Raw genomic sequence first — 6,859 nt, 5'->3', positions numbered from 1 at the left:
CACCCTTCAGTTTTTACTTGATTATTTTTCCTTGTTGTCTTGTTTTTTGTTAGCTCCTGTTTGATTTTAGTTGTGGATCTCTGGTGTTTCTTTCTTTTTTGGTTTTCCCTCATTTGCTGTAGCCTGCCCTGCCCTCATTAATTTCACCGTGATTGTTTTCACCTGCATCCAGTCAGCCCTGTGTGCGCATGCAGTTTAATCTGTTCCCCTGTAAATTTGTCTGTTTACCTTCAGTTTGACCTTCTTGTACTCACATATTTCAAAAGCTTTTCTGGGTTCTAGTTTTGTTTTTATCAGCCCTGTGGATTCATTAAAACTCACCTTTTGTTATGTCTGTGAAGGTTCTCAGTCATCCAGGTCATCGTAGTCATTGTGAAACCTGGCCCCACCTTATCATGCGAATTCCATCTGACCTCAGGAATTCGCATGATAAGGTGGGGCCAGGTTTCACAATGAACTCACCCGAAACTCTGGCTGATTGGGACCCACACCCAGTTCCACACCTTGGCTCAGGCGATTAGAGGATCATCAGGGGGTCCTTTTGTCCCTCTGTGGGGGGACACTCCCACTAGGGTTATATCTGGGACTCTCCACCATTTGACCTTAGAACTGAAGAAGCCTCTCGGATGAGAGGTGAAACGTCTTCAAGTAACTTAAAGAAGTCCAGACGCTTTTCTTTGCAAGCTCCTTTGACTCACCTTTTGTTAGTTAGACCTATTTATTCAGTTCAATTTTGTAACCTGAGGTCAAGAAAATGTTTCAACACCATCTGCTGCATGTTCTTTGGATGGTGCTGGAGGTATTGTAAACAATAAGTAAGGGAGCTGCTTGTCTGGTCAAACTATATAAATAAAGCTTATAATTAGGGCTGAATCAGATGACCCAGAACCTTCACTTTCTTATGCTGCAATAGGCCTAGGTTCCTGGTGGCTTCCCATGATACACTGACTGTTTCTTCCTTATTCAGGTTTGTGTTTATACACCACTTTACTTTTAATCATTAGGTTCTGTCTCTCTTCCACAGTATGTCTTTTGCTCTGCCTCCCTCCCCACCAGCAGATGGCCGCCCCTCATTGAGCCTGGTTCTGCTGGAGGTTTCTTCCTCTTAAAAGGGAGTTTTTCCTTCCCACTGTTGCCAAGTGCTTTCTTACAGTGGATCGTCTTGTTTGATTGTTGGGGTTATCTCTGTATTATTGTAGGGTTTTTACTATACAATATGAAGTGCATTGAAGGGTTTTGTTGTGCATACAAATGGTGCAAAATGCAGCTGCTCACATTTGAACAAGAACTTGGAAATTTGAGCACATTACCCCTGTACTGAGATCTCTTCATTAACTACCTTGTCAGGTTTGAGCAGATTTTAAAGTCCTACTGCTCACCTACAAGGCTTAAAATGGACTGGCACCTTCATACCTCTCCGACCTTTTACACCTTTATGTTCCATCTCGTGCTCTACGATCTCAGGACTCTGGCCTCCTAAAGGTTCCTAGAGCCAGAAAAAAAGACAATTGGAGAGCGTGCTTTTTCTTTTCGTGCCCCATTTTTGTGGAACCTCCTCCTTCAAGATATTAGGCAGGCATGCTCTGTGGAGGTTTTTAAAACTAAGTTGAAGACACATTTGTTTACCCTATCCTACATGTCTTAATTCTTTACCTTCTTTTTTAATTTTTTTTTACTGTTTTAACTTGTATTGTGTTTTTTACTTGTATTGCTATGTATTGCTTTTATTTATTTATCTTTTTAGTTTCAAATAGCTGTACAGCACTTTGTTTAAAAGTGCTTTATAAATAAAGTTATTATTATTATTATCGCAGGGTTTTGTTGTGATTTAAAAAAATAAAATTTAAAAAAAATTAAAATCACACCAAGCATCTCTGAAATCTCTGAAAGAGTAAATTCAGAGATGTGCCCTTGGTGGGGAGATCTATGTCATGTGCTTTTGGCACAGCATTGCTTGTTCAAAAGGTTCCTAGATCTGCAGCTACATGTCTTTTTGAAAAAATAAAAAGCTGCTTAGTATCGTGACAAAGTCACTGAGTAGGCAAAGATGAGGTGACCTGAAGAGTGATGATCCCTGCTTGGAGTAAGAGACAGATGAGACAGGTAAGTCAGGTGCCCAAGCTTAGATGGTTTACATTTACACTAACATCTGACCCCCAAAACTAAAAACCAAATATCTGAAGTTTTTATCTTTAAAACTGCTGGTTGATTACAAACCTGACAATGACAACAAGTCACATGCATACACTCCATTTATAATACAAACTAAACTTCACTTCACTGGCATTGTTAGACAGATTTGTCCTTGGTACAAAGCCAGTTTCCTGTCACTATGACGGACAAACCGCTGCTGGCTTTAGCGTTGCATTTAACATTCAGGATGGTGTCAACGCTCTCATAAATCTCTTATTAGAAATTGAATGACCATTTCCTAAAATGTCAAACTATTCTTTTTATTTTATGGTTCTGAGTAGTGGTTCAGAGCTGTGCGCCTGTCTATCTTGGTTAGAAAAAAAAACTGTCACCTTAGTCTTCCAAGGTCTAACTGCTGAGACCTATTTTCTGAACCGTCTGGACTCGAGGTTGCCACAATGGGAACTTCAGAGGTAGTCAGTCAGAAGTGGCAGGCCATAAATTTAACATGTTGAGTTCGTGCACAGTTTTATGATGGTACTTCAAACAAGGGTGGCTTAGGGCTTTGATGTTGAAATTGAAAGAAAGAAAGAACAGGGAAAGCAAAAGGGATCATCACAAATCCAAACTCTTTTGGTATTTCTGCAGAATATTCCCTTTTGAGAAAATATACTGTGGCAAACTCTGTCACTTAGCTATCTGCTGATGTCTTGTTGTAAAACAGACTACCCTATATTGCCATATAAAAAGTAAATGCATAACAGCTCCTTTATCTACCTTCTACCAGTATTGATTTATTGGGAAATTGTGACAATCAGTTGATGAGGAGAACAGGGAGGCAGAGCACAAGGAATGAGCTGTTGCCACATTTAGCATGCAGAGAGCGAGGTCAGAATGCTTTTCTCATTTCTCTAATTTGTGGCTCCGTGTCTTGTCTATCCTCCATCCTTCTGCCTGTGACCCGGAAATCAATCTCAGTATGCCACGTTGAAGGATGTCTCATTTCTTTAAATGCACTTGTAGAAGAGAGGAAAGAGGAGGTTTGTCAGAGGAGATGTAATTGACGATGGGCAGGTGTGTCCTCTGTCGAAGTGTTCTTTTTACCTCCAGTGTATAAAAGAGATATGACTCACAGCTTGAATATACAAACCACAGTGAGAGATAGACTGTTTAAATAACTGTTTTGTCAGTTATTTAAGATCAAGCTTTCTACCCTTCACCGTTTGTGCGTGACTAAAAAAGGTACGTATGTTGCGTAAAACATAATATTTAACTGGTCGCACTTTCAAATACAGGCAACGAAGCATTATTTTGTTAATTGTCTCAACTCCTCTCTCCTCATAACCCTTCCTTGCCTCCTCCACTCACATCTCTGGTGGGAGGACCTAAGACACAAGGAGAGGAAGCAAGGAAGATGAGCAATCTGGGAAATGAGAAAATGGGGGGACAGTCCAGCAGCATTTGTACATGACACGTTGATCCATCCCTGCATTCCTGTCTGTGCATGTACCTGCACTAGTGCAGTCTGTGTGTGTGTGTGTGTAAGAGAGAGAGAGAGACACGGAGAGTTTGTTTGGCATAAAGCTCTTTCTCCCCATCTCTGATCTTGGTGGGGAGTCAAGGGACCGCTTGTGACCGCATTCTGTCCTCTTAGAAAACCCTCCTCTTTTTGTTCTCTTCAGAGCACTTGAGAGCCTCCTCCAGCGTTTTTGTAACAGTCCAAATGAGATGGAGCCCGTCCCAAGACCCTGTCAAGGAGGCTCAGGGATTTACCACACACAAACAGCAAAGACTGTGCTCGCGTGTTGTCTCTGTTCCCCCCCTTTTCCTCCATTACAGACCACTCTTCATCGCCTGTCCTCTTCTTTCTGTCTCTTAAAACATTTGTTTTGTGTTTCATAACTGGCCTAAAAGTAATGCTCGCATTATGAACCTAAAATCTAAAGCTCAGTAGAATTGACCTTATGGTGTTAGTAGGCTGCACAAACAGAATGGCACAGATCAGCTGTAGTTGTGTTAGCGTAGTGCAGTGTGGTGGTAGTTGACTAAAGTGGACCACTGGCATGGTGACACAAACCAACCGCTAATCTGCCTGCTGTCAGCATGATTGTCACACATGGCTCTCAAATGTGCTTGTTTATCATCAGCTCGTCATGTTCAACACATTCAGTGAATTGTTGTGTGTCCTCATTTATAATGCCATAGTGTTACTTATAGGGTAGGAGTACTCATTGCACAACTTTTCACTTTTCTGTGCCAAATATATGACCAGCTGAATCCATGCTGAAGAGTTGCAGGGTGAAATTGCAAGAGCAAAATAACTGCAAAACACAGCAGGGGAGCAGAAGATAGAGTATTGCGGGCTAAAAAAAAAAAAAAGCCATTCACACTACTCAACAAAGCAGCTTGTGTTGCTGTTGCACTGCACTATTGTCTGGTATGGTTGATACCAGTGTGGTCACTCTGTATACAGTGAGTAGATACTGAATTGGTGCTGTAAAAACAACCAGTTATTCAATATTGTAATGCTATTCTGGATACATGGAGGATAATATGTGCTACAGTATGCTACTGTAACTGATTCTGGAACAGGTAAAATGTTTTTATGCACCTGATATTGGAATGCCAACACTAGGTTATATACACTGGAGCATTTCAAGGTTATAAACTGCAAAAACCGATCTTTTTTTGTTTGTTTTAAATTATTAGTTGTGGTTCAAATGTTTTTGCTTTTATGAATTCAAACCACCATGTAAATAACGCTGAAAGGAGAAAAACAAGTTAAAAAAAAGAAAGAAAGAAGGGAGCCAAGGGTAATTGAAACAGAAAAAGAGTGAAAGTGAAACAGAGAGGGTGAAGGATGGGAGACCGAGAGCGAGGGAGTGAATGATGGAGGTGCCGTCACTGTGCAAGTCCCGGACTCTTGCTCATTAAGACAGTAATTCAAGCAGGGGATTAGAGAGTCAGACTCATGCACCGAACCCACTGGCTGCGGATGATGAATGGTGGTCAAAGCCTGTAATATCTCACCGACCGCCGCGGCGGTACATGAAAATATACAACGTTGTGTTTGAACAGGTAGTTAATACTGGGGGTGTGTGGATGGGTGACAGAAAAGAGTCCAAGCATGTTATGTTGTGTGTGTGTGTGTGCAGAGAAGAGCAGGTGAGAGTGACAGGTAGCAGTGCTGGGGAGGGGGAAAATACTGGAATGAGTTTTGTATAGCTCTATAATCAACTTCGGTCCATCGAGTGTAACTGACCCAAGATTCTACCAGTGCAGCCAGGTTTTGAGAAGAAAAATGACCGACAGGTATATGAGAGGAATAAACACAAAGAAAGACAAGAACCTCAGAAAGAGGTATGGAAGAAGGATCGTCCTTAAGTAAAATATATATTAAAGGTAAGCAGCTTACTCTCTGAAAATTTTCACACTTGCGCTGCATGACCCCTCCGAACAAAGCAGAGCAACTTCCAGCCCTGAGGCGCGCGAGTGCTGAGATGCTGCGTGTTTGTGACAGTGCTGTGCCTAAGAGTCTGTCATGGCCTCAGGAGAAGTCCCTCTGCACGTGACTTAAACCTTGACTACACCCAATTACGGCATTTCTCTGAGCAGAGTCAGTGTTCAGCATGACGCGGTAAATATTTAGGCCAATATATCTGTGCAAACATTACGTCAGACTTACAGACACCGTGTCAGAGTCACGTCTCCCGTCGATGCAGTTTCACTTCAGCGCATCATCTGGTGCCTTAAAATTCTGTGCAGTTTCTCCTTGCGCGCCATTCGACATCAGTGTTTCACAATAAATTTAATACAAATTGAATACAAATTTTCTAAATGGAAATCTGTTTTTAAATTGCAGTAGCAATGCAGACAGATACAGTACAAAAAAAAATCATTTTAAGAAAAGAAATAAAATTGCATTTCTAATTTTAGAGGCGTTCCCATCATTGTGGCAAACAGCCTGCATTTATGCAACCCACACAACCCTTAATCGGGATATTAATTTGCACCTTTGCTGTGCTAACAGCCTCATCTCTAATTTTGGCAATTTCCATGCTTTCATTTAACAAAAACGGCAAACATTCAAGCTTATAAAACCTTTTGAATTATCTAAAAAAGGTTAGAAAATGCAGAGGCGTCAGGCTGCAAATGTGTTCTTCTTTTTCTTAGCTCCTGGATAGTGACATTTTACCAATGAAAGGTTACTGTCTGCATGGTAAAAGCGAATTTTACTCGACTAACCCAGTCCAAATCCTGAAGACATTATGAAACATTTCCACTGTTTGGAATTACAGGGATTGTTTGTTTTTGGAATATATTAATTTGTAATGAAATGACTAATATTGCTTATAAATATTTTTTCAGTTTTTCACTCAAAATTACTATTACCCAAAAACCCATTCACTGTCCACAGTACCAACCTTTTTATTTACTGATTACAGCAAACAATAATAGCTGGTGACGGCCCCGCTGAGTAGAATGTCAGCAAGGAAAAGCAGAGAAGGGGAGGGAAAAAGCAGGGATATTTATGGAAAGAATACGACTTTGATCATTGTGATGATACGGCACAGAAGTAAATAAGTTACACGGGGGTTAGAGATGTCCTTGGCTGGGTTGCTATGGTGACACTGAAATGTGTGTTTTGTAGCGTGTGTGACAGAGAGCTGTGAGTGACTGACAGTGCAGGAGCAGACAGGGTACATATTTGTTTGAGCGCAGTGTG

General features: G+C 41.1%; 1 protein-coding gene across 3 annotated transcripts in view; it reads right to left on the bottom strand.

Annotated features, from left to right (window-relative positions):
* The window catches only part of magi3b (membrane associated guanylate kinase, WW and PDZ domain containing 3b), a 132,607-nt gene that overhangs the window by 34,283 nt on the left and 91,465 nt on the right, over nucleotides 1-6,859 (bottom strand). The window lies entirely within an intron of this gene.

The sequence above is a fragment of the Neolamprologus multifasciatus genome, chromosome 5 (genome assembly GCF_963576455.1).
Source record: "Neolamprologus multifasciatus chromosome 5, fNeoMul1.2, whole genome shotgun sequence".
In the NCBI taxonomy this organism is placed as follows: domain Eukaryota; kingdom Metazoa; phylum Chordata; class Actinopteri; order Cichliformes; family Cichlidae; genus Neolamprologus; species Neolamprologus multifasciatus.
The sequence above is the reverse complement of the archived record's forward strand: the minus strand, read 5'-3'. Positions and strand labels throughout refer to the sequence as shown.